At 37.6% G+C, this 16,355-nt stretch overlaps 1 long non-coding RNA gene and 1 other non-coding gene across 2 annotated transcripts; one reads left to right on the forward strand and one right to left on the reverse strand.

Annotated features, from left to right (window-relative positions):
* Positions 1 to 8,399: 8,399 nt before the first annotated feature.
* LOC149640733 (uncharacterized) lies at positions 8,400 to 9,928 on the forward strand. Its single transcript, XR_016372223.1, has 4 exons — positions 8,400 to 8,532; positions 8,618 to 8,762; positions 8,826 to 8,975; positions 9,046 to 9,928. It is a non-coding gene; the product is annotated as an uncharacterized LOC149640733 (long non-coding RNA).
* Positions 9,929 to 14,853: 4,925 nt separating this feature from the next.
* TRNAV-CAC (transfer RNA valine (anticodon CAC)) lies at positions 14,854 to 14,926 on the reverse strand. Its single transcript has one exon. It is a non-coding gene; the product is annotated as a tRNA-Val (tRNA).
* Between the last annotated feature and the right edge of the window lie 1,429 nt (positions 14,927 to 16,355).

The raw sequence follows: 16,355 nt of genomic DNA on the forward strand, positions 1-16,355 counted from the left end.
CCTTGGCGCGATGAAAGTAATGATATTTTGACAAAGGATATGAAATCAGAATATAAGCTTTGTCGCGAAACTATTTATGAAGTTAGGAAAGAATTTCACAATGAAATTGACGAAGAAGCCGTGGATCAGGCTGTAGCAGATTTTGAAAATGGAGAAATTCAAGTGGATGTTACTAATATCCAGCCTAAATTAGAACATAGAAATGAAGTTGATAGATCTTTAGCTATGGATGATTCCGATTTTTTAATTAATACGGTTCAAGAACCTGTAGGAAATATTAATAGAGAAATTATTGATGGCAATGCCGAAAATACTGTTGCTCCGTCAATTACCTTAATTAATGACTCTGAGTACAACGCCCTTCTTAGAAAATTGAATTCAAAACAAAGAGAGGTATATTACCAAGCAAAGAAACTCCGTTGCGCCTCTTTGTTACAGGGGGCGCTGGTGTGGGGAAAAGTCTTTTGATTAGTGCTATATTTGAATCTGTGTCAAGGTTTTACAACAAACAACCTGGGAGTAATCCATCGGAAGCGAAAGTAATCCGTTGCGCACCTACTGGCAAGGCTGCCTTTAACATAGGTGGGGCAACTTTGCACAGTACTTTTAGTTTACCCGTTAGCCAATTTGGTGGAAATATATCGAGATTAGAAAGTGAAACACTTCATAAATGCAGGTTACTCTATGGTCAAGTAAAACTAGTAATAATTGACGAAATTTCAATGGTTGGAGCAAAAGTGTTTAATCGGGTAAACGCTAGGTTACAAAAGATTATGGGTTGTCCTGATTATTTTGGTGGTGTGTCTGTCGTTCTAGTTGGAGACTTTAACCAATTGAGACCAGTGTGCGATAATTTCGCATTTCAAGGTCAAAGTGAGAAAGATAATCCTTACGCGTCGGTAATTTGTAACCCAATATAGGAGCAATTTGAATTTGCCGAACTTGAGGAAATTATGAGACAGAGAGATGATAAAATATTTGCTGAAGCTTTAAATAGAATGGCTGTGGGAAGTATGACTCAAAATGATATTGATTTCTTTAGTAGTCTGGAGGTAACGCCCGAGCGTGTACCCCCAAAAGAAGCGATACATCTTTTCGCCACTAACGCGGAAGTAAACCAATTCAATCAAAATAAGCTTTTAAACATGAATACGGAAAAGGCTGTTTCGGTTTCAGTAGATGTTGTCAATGGTGATCTTAGTAGTGAAGTTAAAAATAACATACTTTCCCAAGTTGAAAAGTTAGCAACGTCTGATACGTATGGTCTGCCCAAACAATTGACTCTTGCGTGTGGCGCGAGATATATGATGACCAACAATGTTGACACCTCTGACGGACTAACTAATGGCGCGACCGGTTGGTTAAGAAAGATAGAGTACGGCACAAATAGGGTCGGGGATAAAATCCCGTTCAGGGTATGGATTCAGTTTGACGATCCCAAAGTTGGGAAAATGTTGAGGCAAAAATGTCATGGTTTATATTTGAATAGTAATATTAACGCTTCGTGGACGCTTGTTGAAAAGGTCATCAAGTCGTTTAATAGAAAATGGAGACAAAATAATGCCTCAGTTTCTAGGAAACAATTGCCTTTGGTTGTTTCTGAGGCCATTACGATACATAAAAGTCAGGGTGATACTTACTCCTCGGTAGTGGTTCATTGTAAGGCTACAAAAAAAATTGAAAAAGCGCATTTATATGTGGCTTGTAGTAGAGCGAAAACCGCTTCCGGTTTATATATTGATGGAAAATTTAAAGTTCCTAATTCGATTTTAGAGTGCTATCTTTTAAGGAAGTAGGTGGTATTTACTTCCCAACTACGACACGCAGAGTTGCTTTTGGTTCGTCCATATATTTAAGAGACACGCCTGAAAACGAAGTTAAAGAGATAGATACTAGAGTTTTACGAAGCGACATTCCTGTTAGAAATTCTCACGTGGAACGTTGCTGGTTAGATGTTTACATAGAAGGAGAACTAATATCTGTGGTATTGTTGTACAAATCTCCCTTAGGAAGTTTGAGAACTGTGTTTGAGGACTTTAACCCTTTGTTTGACATGAAATATGATTCGTCTATTCCAACAGTTGTGGTTGGAGATTTCAATATTAACTTTTTAAAGAGCCAAACGGCACTGAGAATTTTCTTTGATTCATTTGGAATATCTCTTTTGCCGGGTCTAGAACAAAAGTATTCGACTGACTATCATTTTTAATTGGATTTGGCGTTTGGTAACCAACTTTTTCGAGACCGATACGAAGCATGTTATAGAGAGTCTTATTATTCTTACCACAAGGGTATTTGCATTTTTAAAAGAACATAGTTTGAAATAGAAAAATTTATTTAAAGCAAGGTGGAGCTCCAGTGCGCCCCTTATTGACGACCTTTCTATTGTACATTGGGTTTAGCTTGTTAGGGTAAGCTTCAGGTCCTCCCTTATGCATTAAGTCTCATTGTTACCTACCTACGGCAAGGTAAAATGCTTATGTATATACAAGGTTAGGCATCAACCTCGATTACGCTCTTAAAACCCCTGGCACACTCTACGATTATAAAAAAGGTGACTATCTTAGTCTTTACCAGTTCGTCGCTTCTTTGGACTGGTTCTCCTTATACTCCAGTACTGATGTGAATGATTGCATCGATATTTTCACACAAAAATTACTCTCCGCTCTGGACCATGCCGTTCCCAAAAAAACTATTAAAGCCTCTCGCGTGCCGAGTAATAAAACCACCCAGGCCTATCCACACTGGTTTGCCGAAGACACCATTAAAGCTCTTAAAAAGAAAAAATATCTTCACCGCAAAATGAAGCTCTCGCCTGGCAGCGCTGCGACCATCAACTTTCGACTTCAACGTACCTTAACCAAACGCCTAATCTATCGCGACAAATCAACTTACACTAACCACATATCGGGCTCTGTCAGTAGAAACCCTAAGGTATTTTGGGAATACATCAACCGCCGTAGGAAAAATCAACGTCAAACGATTACGTTAGTTAAAAACGACACGACACTTACCGATAACAATTTAATCGCGCAAGAATTCGCTAATATCTTTTCCAACGTCGCCATCGACACATGCACAACTGATACACCTATCAGTGACAATCCCCTAGTGAATAACTTCTTTAAACTTCATATAACCGATGACGACGTTACTCGATCCATTAAAAAACTCAAACCTAACACATCATCGGGGTATGACGGCATACCCAATTTTCTACTTAAAGGCTGCAGCGACCTTCTAATCAAACCACTTTCCTTCATCTTCAATCTATCATTGTCCTCTGGGGTATTTCCAGCCGCCTGGAAAACGGCCATATTATCACCCATACATAAGAAAGGTTTCAAAGGTGACCCGAAGAACTATCGACCAATATCCGTCCTGACGTCTCTCGCCATGGTCTTTGACTTCACTATGGAACGTCATCTCTACAATTGGTTTAAACCCCATATACCCGAAAGCCAGCACGGTTTCGTAAAAGGCCGCTCCGTCGAAACGAACCTTATGTCATTCGTTAACTATGTTGATCCCTTGGTCACTAACCGCGGCCAAGTTGACACTGTATATACAGGGTGTTTCTGAAAAGTCCATCACAAATTAAGGGGCGTGTTTATGGGACCAAACTGAGCGGAAAGTACCAAAGAACATGGGGTGTACAACATTTTGTTACGGAGATATGGCCTTCCAAACATTCGCCCCTAAAACAAGGAAATATCCAAAAATGAGGAGTAACACTAAAGACCGACTAACCAGCTTGTTTAAAATTACTAGACAATTTCAATAGCCTTTAATCGAACAATTGATTTCTACCTTTACTAATCAGAAGCGTATAAATGAGTAGAAGTATGCCTACGGTGGTAATGTAAAATTAATCCCAAGTGACATGATGTTTCAAGATCTTCCCAGCACCAAGTAAAATGGTTCTGATTGAAGGGACTTTTATTAGCACAGCGTAAACAACGTTATTTTCAGGAATTAGTCCAAATGTCCACGGGCGGCATTACAAAAACGAGGCAGTCTTTCGAATGATACTTGGACATGTTGGAAGATCCCTGGCTTGTTCCTGTTATCTCAAACCGTAAAAAGCTACGCAAATCTTCATCATCACGGACAACACTCTTGTACGTTAGGTATGACCTTGAGAAAACCTAAAAGGACATCTCGAATGTATTTGAAAAACCCATCTCCAATTAAGGGGCGTGTTGTTTGTTTCCAACAGAGTAAACTCGCCCAGAGAACAATTACAATGCAGAGCCACGTTTCGGCGTTAATGGCCCACAAAGGTGGTCCCAAACAAAAGAACAAACTTTAATTTGTTTCGTTCAGTAAGTGTTTCATGTGTCATAGATAAAACGCCATGATTAATGCACAAAGAAAATGTTATTGACAAGTTTTCGGACCGCGATGCTGAAATGTGGTGGTGCACCATCGTGCACGAACCACATTCTGTTTATTAAACCTAAGGGTACGTCTTCGAGTAGTTCTGGTAAATCGTCCCGTAAGAACTACAAGTAAGCCACACCGTTTAACCTGGGCTCTAGGAAATATGGCCCAATTAAATTGTCACCCACAATACTACACCACACGTTTAAGCTGAATTGTACTTTGTGAATTCTAACGCAAGTTGCGTGTGGTTTTTTCTTAATCAGCAAACCAATTGGCGGCTGCTTGTTTTTGGATCGTCCTCGAAAATAGTGAGAACTTCGCCTATTCTTAAAAAACAGAGCACTAAAACAGAGCACTATGTTTTTTAAGAAAGGAATAAAAGAGGTTTCACGTACATGTGTTTGTTTTATTAAACTCATAATTCAACGAAGTCAGTTACAATGCCTTTCTTCAAAATGCCGAATATGCGGATATGCACCTAATGTATGGACTAGCCGAGGGGAATGCCGCTGCAGCTGTACGCTTGTATCAGGAAAGATTTCCGCAGAGGCGACTACCAAATCGACTGACGTTCGAGGCTGTGGACAGACGTTTGAGGCAAGATGGACGAATCCAACCGGCTGGACCTCAACCTAGAGCGAGAGCCATCCCAGAGGCCGTAGAAGACGAAGTTCTCACCATTTTCGCGGACGAGCCTGAATCAAGTACCCGCCAAGTTGGTCGCCGATTAGGCGTAAACCACACGCTCGTGTGGAAAATCCTCAGAAGCCACCGGTTTCATCCTTTCCATGTTCAAAAAGTTCAAGGTTTGAATCCAGCGGACTACCCACGACGCACGGCGTTTTGTCAGTGGTTTCTGGCTAAAGTAAACGATATCGATTTCCCACGGGATTTGTTGGTTACTGACGAAGCTAACTTTTCACGGGATGGTATTATTAACTTACATAATAAACATCAATGGTCCCAGCTAAACCCCCACGCAACTTGCGTTAGAAGTCACCAAGTACAATTCAGTTTAAACGTGTGGTGTGGTATTGTGGGTGACAATTTAATTGGGCCATATTTCCTTGAGCCCAGGTTAAACGGTGTGGCTTACTTGCAGTTCTTACGGGACGATTTACCGGAACTACTCGAAGACGTACCCTTAGGTTTGGTAAACAGAATGTGGTTCATGCACGATGGTGCACCACCACATTTCAGCATCGCGGTCCGAAATTATCTTAACGCGACCTTCCCTTTGCGGTGGTTAGGTCGAGGTGGACCTGTGGAGTGGCCTGCTCGATCACCCGATCTGAACCCTTGTGATTTCTTTCTTTGGGGCCACCTGAAAGACTTAGTTTATCAGACTGAAGTGCCCGATGTTGAAGAGCTACGTCGACGAATAATTCACGGCTGTCAAACAATTCGCGAAACTCCAGGCATTTTTCAACGTGTAAGGGAATCATTTGTAAGACGTGCTAATGTGTGCCTTAACGCGGGTGGTGAACACTTTGAACAATTTTTGTAACTAGTTGCAATTAAATGTTAAAACTTGTCAATAAATTCATTTTCTTCGTGCATTAATCATGGCGTTTTATCTATGACACATGAAACACTTACTGAACGAAACAAATTAAAGTTTGTTCTTGTTTTTGGGACCACCTTTGTGGGCCATTAACGCCGAAACGTGGCTCTGCATTGTAATTGTTCTCTGGGCGAGTTTACTCTGTTGGAAACAAACAACACGCCCCTTAATTGGAGATGGGTTTTTCAAATACATTCGAGATGTCCTTTTAGGTTTTCTCAAGGTCATACCTAACGTACCAGAGTGTTGTCCGTGATGATGAAGATTTGCGTAGCTTTTTACGGTTTGAGATAACAGGAACAAGCCAGGGATCTTCCAACATGTCCAAGTATCATTCGAAAGACTGCCTCGTTTTTGTAATGCCGCCCGTGGACATTTGGACTAATTCCTGAAAATAACGTTGTTTACGCTGTGCTAATAAAAGTCCCTTCAATCAGAACCATTTTACTTGGTGCTGGGAAGATCTTGAAACATCATGTCACTTGGGATTAATTTTACATTACCACCGTAGGCATACTTCTACTCATTTATACGCTTCTGATTAGTAAAGGTAGAAATCAATTGTTCGATTAAAGGCTATTGAAATTGTCTAGTAATTTTAAACAAGCTGGTTAGTCGGTCTTAAGTGTTACTCCTCATTTTTGGATATTTCCTTGTTTTAGGGGCGAATGTTTGGAAGGCCATATCTCCGTAACAAAATGTTGTACACCCCATGTTCTTTGGTACTTTCCGCTCAGTTTGGTCCCATAAACACGCCCCTTAATTTGTGATGGACTTTTCAGAAACACCCTGTATAGACCTATCCAAAGCCTTTGACAGGGTATCGCACCCCCGTCTTATCCAGAAATTGGAGTACCATGGTCTTTCCGGTTCCATCTTGCGCTGGTGCAAGGATTACTTATCCAACCGTGTTAATTACATCAAATGTAACAATGAGTTGACGAACGTTCACTTCGGTGTCAAATGCGGAGTTCCCCAGGGCTCATCCCTGGGCCCCTTGTTGTTTAACGTATATATTTATGACATCCTATCTGGCGTTAAGAACGCCAAAGTACTTCAGTTGGCCGACGATCATAAACTTGCACAAAACATTCGAACTATATCCGACTGCACTTCCTTACAACGGGATCTAGATTCCCTCCATTCATGGTGTACCAAAAATAATATTCCGATTAACGCCGAAAAAACCGTTGTCATGACGTACACTAAAAAACTCACACCAATTTCCTTTAACTACACCATAGACGGCGTTCCACTTAGTCGCGTCGACACTGTCAAGGACCTAGGTGTTCACTTCGACAGAAAGTTACTGTATCAAGAGCATATCACTCAAACAGTTGCCAAGGCAAAAAGGATACTGGGCGCCTCCTATCGCATCACACGCTTACTACGTTCGAAACACTGCTTTCTTACTCTGTTTAACACACTAGTCAAATCTGTCTTAACGTACGGTTCTGTGATCTACAACGACACTTGTGCTACTAATATCGGTAAAATTGAGACTGTGTTTCGCAAATTTACTCACCTATACAAATGTTTTAGCAATCATAAGCTCTCCGATGATTATTACAATAACCTTTCATCCCTGGGTCTAAACTCCGCCCGCGTTACCCTTGTCAAAATCGATATAAAATTTTTACATAGACTATTCACTTATAAGATAATTTGTACAGAGCTTTTAGAATGCCTAAACTTAAACACAACCAACTTATGGTCAAGACGCAGAAACCTATTCTATATTAGAACTAAAACCTTACGAACTATTAATAGACTGATGGACAATTATAACAAATATGGCTTTCAAAATGACCTCAATACTATTACAAAATTGCAAAATAATAAAATTATTTTATCAGGTCTTAAATGACCATTTTACATGTCAGTCGCAGTTCCTAATAACAATTTAATATAATCCTTCGACTCGACTTGACTTTGACTCTTACAGATTTTTCTTTTATTGTATTTTAATTATTTTATCATTCGCAAACTTGACTCGTGTGGCTCAACTAGCTGATACCTCTGTATTGTTTTGATCCACATTAAAAATCTATTCTATTCTATCTATTCTATCATGGTGGGGCGCCTATGGAGCCGCCTGTTGCTTTAAGGGTCTAAACTACGAGAAATAGGCTTGGGACCCTTGGCTAAGAAACCCACATATGGCTTGGGATCCTGTACTTTAAGAAACCTACTTTAGGCTTGGGATCCTGTACTAAGAAACCTACTTTAGGCTTGGGATCCTGTACTAAGAAACCTACTTTAGGCTTGGGATCCTGTACTAAGAAACTCACTTTAGGCTTGGGATCCTGTACTAAGAGACCCACTTAAGGCTTGGGATCCTTGACTAAGAGACCCACTTAAGGCTTGGGATCCTTGACTAAGAGACCCACTTAAGGCTTGGGATCCTTGACTAAGAGACCCACTTAAGGCTTGGGATCCTTGACTAAGAGACCCACTTAAGACTTGGGATCCTTGACTAAGAGACCCACTTAAGACTTGGGATCCTTGACTAAGAGACCCACACAAGGCTTGGGATCCTTGACTAAAGAACCCACATGTGACTTCAAGATTTGAAAAAAATGGTAAGTATCATTATTGTAAATGACGGTCATATAAGTTTGGTATTAATCCATTTAAAAATATGGTATATTTTATTGTAAACTGGAGGATTGGCGTAGTTCATGAGTAGCCTAGAGGATATGCGTAGTTCATGAATGCCCTAGAGGATTGGAGTGATTCATGAGTAACCCTACAGCATTGGTTTAGTTCATGGGTAACCATGGAGGACAAGGTCAACGAAATTGTAAACAAGGTATGTAATAGTGATAATTAGTTAATGGGGATAATCGTTGTGTGATTTATTGTGGTTCTTCAGAAAATACGTCGGCAAATATATCTCAAGGCTTATCCTTAGGCTTAATAAAGGTGAAATACAACTCTGAAAACGTTAAAATGGTTGCGTCAGATGACTGAGATCTGGAGCGGCAACTGTGGGTTTATGTAAAGGCGAACCACTGAACAAAGTGTAAGTGTTGCACCAAGTTTCATTGGTTTGATGAAGAATGGAGCAATTTTGTATAGCGTACTTTAAAAAGGTTTTAGGTATGGCGAAGCGGAAATGGCTGAATAATCGGCGACAATTCAATAGTCCTAGTCGAACATCCCCTTTTTTCGGCAAAACGCGGCCGAGGTGATTTTGAAAATGTTCCTGGCGGCGTTATCTGCCGTTGGTAACACTGCAGCGTCCTCAAAAGTTGGCCAACGCTCAAAGCGGAAGTTGGACTTCGCCGCAATTTATCGACTAGAACTATAGTTCTAGCACGTTCAATGTTATGGGAGCAGCAAGTAGAGCAATACAAGGGCGGGCTGCATAGCGGTCTGGCAGTGGAAATACAGAAAGGAGAAAAACTTAACGCCAAGAGGCAGAGTTTTCCTATTTTGTGGAACTGGAGTCGTCTTGGTCTTTGTTATCTGAAACGTACAGCGCCAATACACTTATGTAATAGTTTCGAAAAAACGAAACTTTATGAACTACGCCTCATCTACTAGGTTATTGCTTTCTTTCGGACGCTATCCACCAAACATTCATCCTTTAACAGTCTGAAGAAGTTTTTAATATTAATAGTCCTAATTTGATTGTGGTTTTTTCCCAAATGGGTTTTCCCAGAGCCTTTTTTCCCACATGCGCTGTGGGTTTTTATGGCTCGAATTAGCTTGTATTATGACATGAATATTTGACATCCATTGCATCGTTCGATAATGCTATTAATAAATTTATTCGTGGATAGCTCAGACGTCAGAGTGAAAAATCAACTAATAATTTAAAAATACGTGTTTTAATATTAATAATTCAACTGTGATTATGGTTTTTTCCCAAATGGGTTTTCCCAGAGCCTTTTTTCCCACATGCGCTGTGGGTTTTTATGGCTCGAATTAGCTTGTATTATGACATGAATATTTGACATCCATTGCATCGTTTGATAATGCTATTAATAAATTTATTCGTGGATAGCTCAGACGTCAGAGTGAAAAATCAACTAACAATTTAAAAATACGTGTTTTAATATTAATAATTCAACTGTGATTATGGTTTTTTCCCCAAACGGGTTTTCCCAGAGCCTTTTTTCCCACATGCGCTCTGGGTTTTTATGGTTCGAATTAGCTTGTATTATGACATGAATATTTGACATCCATTGCATCGTTTGTTAATGCTATTAATCAATTTATTCGTGGAAAGCTCAGACGTCAGAGTGGAAAATCAATAATTTAAATATAAGTGTTTTAATATTAATAATTCAACTGTGATTATGGTTTTTTCCCCAATGGGTTTTCCCAGAACCTTTTTTCCCATATGCGCTGTGGGTTTTTATGGTTCGAATTTGCTTAATGTTAAATTATACTGAAGGTTCAATATATAATGTTAAATAACTATTCAATGTTGTAGATAGATAGAAACGTTGAAGTATTATAAATACTGTTCTGTTAATGGTTTTTCAATAACCTTTTGTTCCCATATGTATTGTGGGTTTTATGGTTTTAATTAGGTTATATTTAACTTTTACTGTACAGTTTAATGTATTATGTTATATATTGCTTTGCATATATTGAAGTATTGTTGAAGTGTTATAAATACCGTCTTCTGAGCCTAATGTAATATTAAAAATACAGTCTTCTGAGCCTAATGTACTTTCAGAATGTTATGGTCTTGAATTAAATGAAAAGTAAATAAAGTGAACGTTAAAATATATGACATTGTCCCTATATTATGTGGTTTGATATGCTCATGGTTTCACAAGAAATATAAGAAAACCAAGATCAGAAGAAGATTTTACATTTTTGAAGAGACTTTCCTTAGGAGCCTAGCTTATGTGTGATTGGGTTGTGGCTTCCATGTTTTGGGGACATTTGCTTTTTGTGTGGCGATGTATGATTCAGCTTTGATATGGACAAATGTTACAAATCATACTGGTAGACTAAGAATACGGTTGAGGTATAGCGAGAGAAAAGAGTTTCCAAAGCAAGTGAAAGATATTGAAAAGGCTTGAACAATTGACTATTTTAAAATTCAATTCCTGCACTTGCAAAGAATTAAAAAAGCGATAGATGCATATATTTAGGTTGTTTAAGGGGTAGTGATAGCCTCAATTTCTACGTCGTCAGCCCCCCAGTCCCCACGCGCGCGAATTTTTATGGCATAAATGTGTTTAAAATCAAAATGCCTTACTGAAGGCTGCAGTGAAATATCCAGGAAGCGTAAGCTTCTATTATAACTCCATGGTGGAGGATTAAGTTAAGTTACAAGATGAAAACAAGCTACACTTTCAGTTAACTGACTGAAGTAATGGATCTGGCAGATTTTCTTGATAAGACTTTAAATAGCAAGGCTTAACTTCAGATTAAACATCTTTAACGGTGTTAAGAAGATAATCTAATAGTAACACTAGATACTTTTCGTGCAAATTGTTTTCTAATAACCTTGAATACATTCTACCTCTTTATGTGTTAATTAAACGTACTTCTTCATTTAAATACTATTTTAGTTTAGGCTAATACCTCCCAGCTCCATTCCTGGCCGCCGCCATTTTTAAACCTGCCTACGATTCGATCTTTAAGACTAAGACATGCGCAATAAGAAATTCGATTGCGTCAGATCCGCTTTGTGGTACCTCCAGAGTCCGACAGGGGGCGATGAAATTTCCTGACCTGCTTCCTTTATTAGGGGCATTTGCTCTTGACTTAAATTGACTTTGTTTCTGAATTATGGGGGCCTTACATAATAGACTTATGATTATACCATATGCTTATGTTTCTACCAAAACATTTTCTCTTTCCTAGTAGCTTCACAAAGGAAAGAAACCTTATGCCTTTTTTATTACTTCAAAAACCATCCCATTAATTTCTATCCTGTGTAAAAAATCCATCAATATGTAAAAAGTAAATTTACAAATAATAAATATATATTTTTAAGAAAGAATAACATGTACAATATAACAAGTTGAGAAACCTCTCCGAGTCGAGGTTTTAATCGTCAGTAATTTTCCTTTATTCTAGTTAAGTTGTTTTAAGAAAGTTATTCCTAAAACCATCTTAAACAGCTATTGTTGAGGTTTGAATTCTAGCGTATGCCTCTTTAAGAAGTTTTGGAAATTTAGGGTATATTGATTTATAATAAATGATAAGAAAACCCCAATGGTGTGAACCTTTGGTGAAAGCCATTGGGAGGCTAGACGTTACTCGTATCCCTAGCCGATCGCCGCGACGATAACCCCAACGATGATAATGGAGCTGAAGCCAATATTGCTTTCTGTGAACTGCGAACGCGGTCGGATGTAGTGTATACGTTTGCTCCGATTTGCCAACTGCCAACGTGGTGACAGACACAAATATACACACAGATACGTCCAGTGTACTACCTCTCCGTGACGTCATCGTCACTCGGAATGGTAAAGAGTGAGATAAAAAAAATCTGTTTTATCAGGGTTTTTTAAAAGCATAATGAAATGGTCAGTTTTTTCATCGATTTATTAGGTTAAGATCACATCGAAATCAATAACGAAACTTAGTGAAACCTTGTGAAACCTTTATACATATAAAGCGATAAAAAAGGTCGTCTGACCAGTTCATTGTCCCTTTAACCGAGCTGAAATTATAGGCGTTTCGTATGTTATCAAAATATTTTAGCTGCTAGGTCATTTCGAGAAGGTTGTTTAACTATAAGAAACATTAATAATGGTTTTCGCAGCCGAACACAAAAAAAATTAGCAATAAGGTAATAGCAAGGTCCTTATACGAAAGGTACTTAAATCAACAAGTACTCCTGGATCAGATTCATCAACTTGTTCATTTTCGACAAATTGCGATTGAATTGGGCTTATGTGTTAGAAGCAGAGAAAATGCGGCTAGAATGTTTCGGCGCAGATTCGTAAACAATTACAAGAGTAGTGAACACCCAACAGAAGAAGGACTGAAAACTATGTTTATGGACTTAGTTGAAGAGTAAGTAAAGACATTTTCCTGGAAAGGTTAATTCCTTCATTTTTGGTAAATATGAAGTGAAAAATGTTCATTTCTAAAGTTTTGTAAAAATCCGACCGCATACTTGTCGGTAAAGGACCGCGGTTTCCGTTATGAAGCTAGTAATTAGTAAAAAAATGCATTTTGGGTAATATCTGAGAAGGAAATTAATTTCAATTATTAATATAATTTTGATAGATCTACACCCGAACCGTTGCCCGAACCAATTATTACAAACACAAATTCTACTAAATCACCTAAAAAATCAACATCAAATGAAATTCAAACAAGATGGGGAGATTTATTGAAAGAAAATTATAAGCCCAAGTCAGGCATGGCATCAAATACCGCATCTAGATTGTCAAATTTCAGTCCTAAGTTTGTATAAATTAATTAATTGTAATGTAAATCTGTTAAATCTATAAGTTAATTTTATTTTATTTTTCTTTTAGTTGTCAGTCAACTCTCATTAAAGAACAAGATGCAAGGAACAATTGGGTAAGTTGGTTTTTTTTAGCAGCTTAACAATGAAATTAGTAAAATTACACTGTATTTCCACCAATTAGGATGAAGAAGATTTAATGGCGGATAATTTAACCCTAACTGGTCCTGAAATCACAGTGTCAAATATGACAGGCTCTCATGTCCCATTGCCCAATCAGACTGTCATGTCTGAATCTCTTATGTCTTTTCTTAAACATGAAGAGGAGGCAAAAGCAACGCCATGATTTTAATTATTTTTATTTATCATCTTTTATTAATTCATTTGTTTGTTTATTTTTTTAATTGTCTGTAATTTTTGTACAAAATTTAGTTCTTTTCTTTTGATAATTTTACATGTCTTTAGAATAAATTCAATTGTTCAAAGTAAAATATTGATTTTTATTAAGAGAGGATGGTCCTAAATAGTGTTCCTGGCTTTTTTAAGTCCAAAACTTGGGCCTAAATAGAAACAGCCTTTTATTAATGAAGTCTTAAGGCACCATCTCGATTAAATCCGCTACGTTTTTCAATATAATAAATAACTAAATCTAACAGAAGAGCATGTTTGTGCCATTCTTCAAAGGGTTCTAATTCTACATTAATAAAAACTGTCTTTGCAGACAAAGACTAGAAAAAGTAAGAGATAAGTTTATAAATTAATTGCCTGAAGTAACAGATATTAATTTCATGATAAAATGTTTTCGAAAATGTAATTGTTCTTGAAAAAGCGTAGATATGTAATTTTTTCAATTAATTTAGAGGGACTAGATCGATTAACAGTAAAATCAGTTGATTGAATTAAATATTGATTAACGATTGAGTGGATAAAAATAACTAGAAAAAAATTTCAATAACTGAAACTTCAGTCAATTGATGAACCTCACACATATCGTTTGTTTTTTCGGCCTTGGTCCAAACCAAGACGTTTTTATATAATATCTGTCACTTCAGTCTTAATGTAATTAAATTTTGAATAATTATGTTTGCTTTACCGTCATACATTAGCACTCTAAAATATAATGGTGCATTCAAACACCATATATGCTGTTTTTTCCAGTGCCAAAAAAGACATCATTTAGGGTGAACTTTAACCCCATTTCTATGATCAATTCACGCCATTTACTTATATTATTTGGAGGTATTAAGGAAATATTAGGCATTTAAGCACCATTTACAGTGGCTTTACACATCTTTGTTTTTGACAATCTGTTGAACTTCTAATATTACTTAGTTTAATGGTTTTTAAAGTAGGGAAAAAGTATGCTACCTATGTCACATTATTAAACCAAGTGAAGTGAAATAGTTGTTAAATATTTATTATAAACACTACACCACAGACACGTGGTAAGTCTAAGTTTTCCGAGAGATCTAACTAATTATTATGTTCAATCACGATGGTCAATACATGTATCTACCAGGGCTCGAACCTGGGACCTTCCGCGTGTGAAGCGGACGTGATAACCACCACACTACAGATACGTAATAACACTGAGTTTTCCAAGAGATCTAGCTAATTATTATGTCCAATCACGATGGTCAAAGCCGTACAACTGTAATTAACTAAAATTAACATACTTAGACTTAATTGTTTTGATCAAACTGGCTGATAGCACACCCTGAATACTTAATTGTTAATTTAAGATAATTCCGAAAAGTATATCGCTGTAGTTTTTAAGTTATCGGTGGGGAAAAATCACGAAAAACCCATGTTAATCTCCATAGGAAATTAGCAAAAGCGGGAGAATATTACTTTAACGTTACAAAACGGTATCAAGTCATATCTACAAGGGCCTACCGGCCCTGTAGAATAGGCGAACATTACTTTGGAAAGCAGTTCTTATTCAAATTCTCAGCAAGCCCAAGGAATAGGTAAGTTTCCTAATAGTTAACCTAGGTTGTGCATATTTTAACAGGGTTCAAATTTTTCAAGTTGTTTGAAATTCAGCTTCAGGTGACCAAATCTATGGCCTAGGGCTGCTATCTGAGAAGAATATTGGAACACCGTTAAATATAACTGAGCCAATGGTAGAAAATGAAGAATCTTCTGAAAATAGTACAGTTTGGACTACAACTACTACATTACCGCTGAGTGGAACAACTCCAGTTTTAGATCAACCATCAAATTTCACAAATACAGAAACTGCGTCATTTTAGATAAATGAGCGCACCTCGGAATCAGAATGCCTTACACTTAAATGGAAGTATATTCTCAGAAAAAACTAGCCCGAGAATTTTTAAGATATCAGATGGAAAACTTAGATGCATGTGATTGGTCCTTGGAAATGTTGCACGAATCTGAAGCCAATGTACATGGTTTAAAATGCCTAAGATTTAGAAGAAGTGGGAATAGTTTATTTGTAGTTGAATTATCGAAAAATCTTACACAAAACATTTTTTTTTTGCAATACAATAATTCCTGCCGATCAATAGGTTTTCTTGTCAAGTTCTGTAAAATTCAGAAACTCCATTACGTGTTTCAAAGATCTGCTGGATGTGTTACTTGAAATTGATAATTGGAAAACTTGCCAAAGCATTGATGGAGAATTTTTTACGTATTTTAAAGACAAAAATCTATAGACTGCATATGTTTGCATGGTAACCCAATCAATTCGATCCCAAAATTGTGAGAAATTATTTCTTAGCCAATTTTCAAGACTTTGCCGGTCTTGCCGGAAAACGAAGATTGTTTAGAGAATCGAAAACGAAAAGTAAAATTCTTTGGAAAACGTGCCAATTTTCGTAACATGCAGCCTTGCAAATATGATCTGCACTCAGATAGAGTATGTCCCATTCGCTAAACATCGCATCGATGCCTTTATCAAATCCCTTTTGTCTTTTAGGGAATGGACAGTGCAGTTGACCGACGGATGTTTATCATTTTTGCAAAAGATGCAATAACCCGCTTTCT

This window comes from Phalangium opilio, unplaced genomic scaffold, assembly GCF_054372755.1.
Source record: "Phalangium opilio isolate 3A_F unplaced genomic scaffold, DU_Popi_V2 ptg000093l_1, whole genome shotgun sequence".
In the NCBI taxonomy this organism is placed as follows: Eukaryota; Metazoa; Arthropoda; class Arachnida; order Opiliones; family Phalangiidae; genus Phalangium; species Phalangium opilio.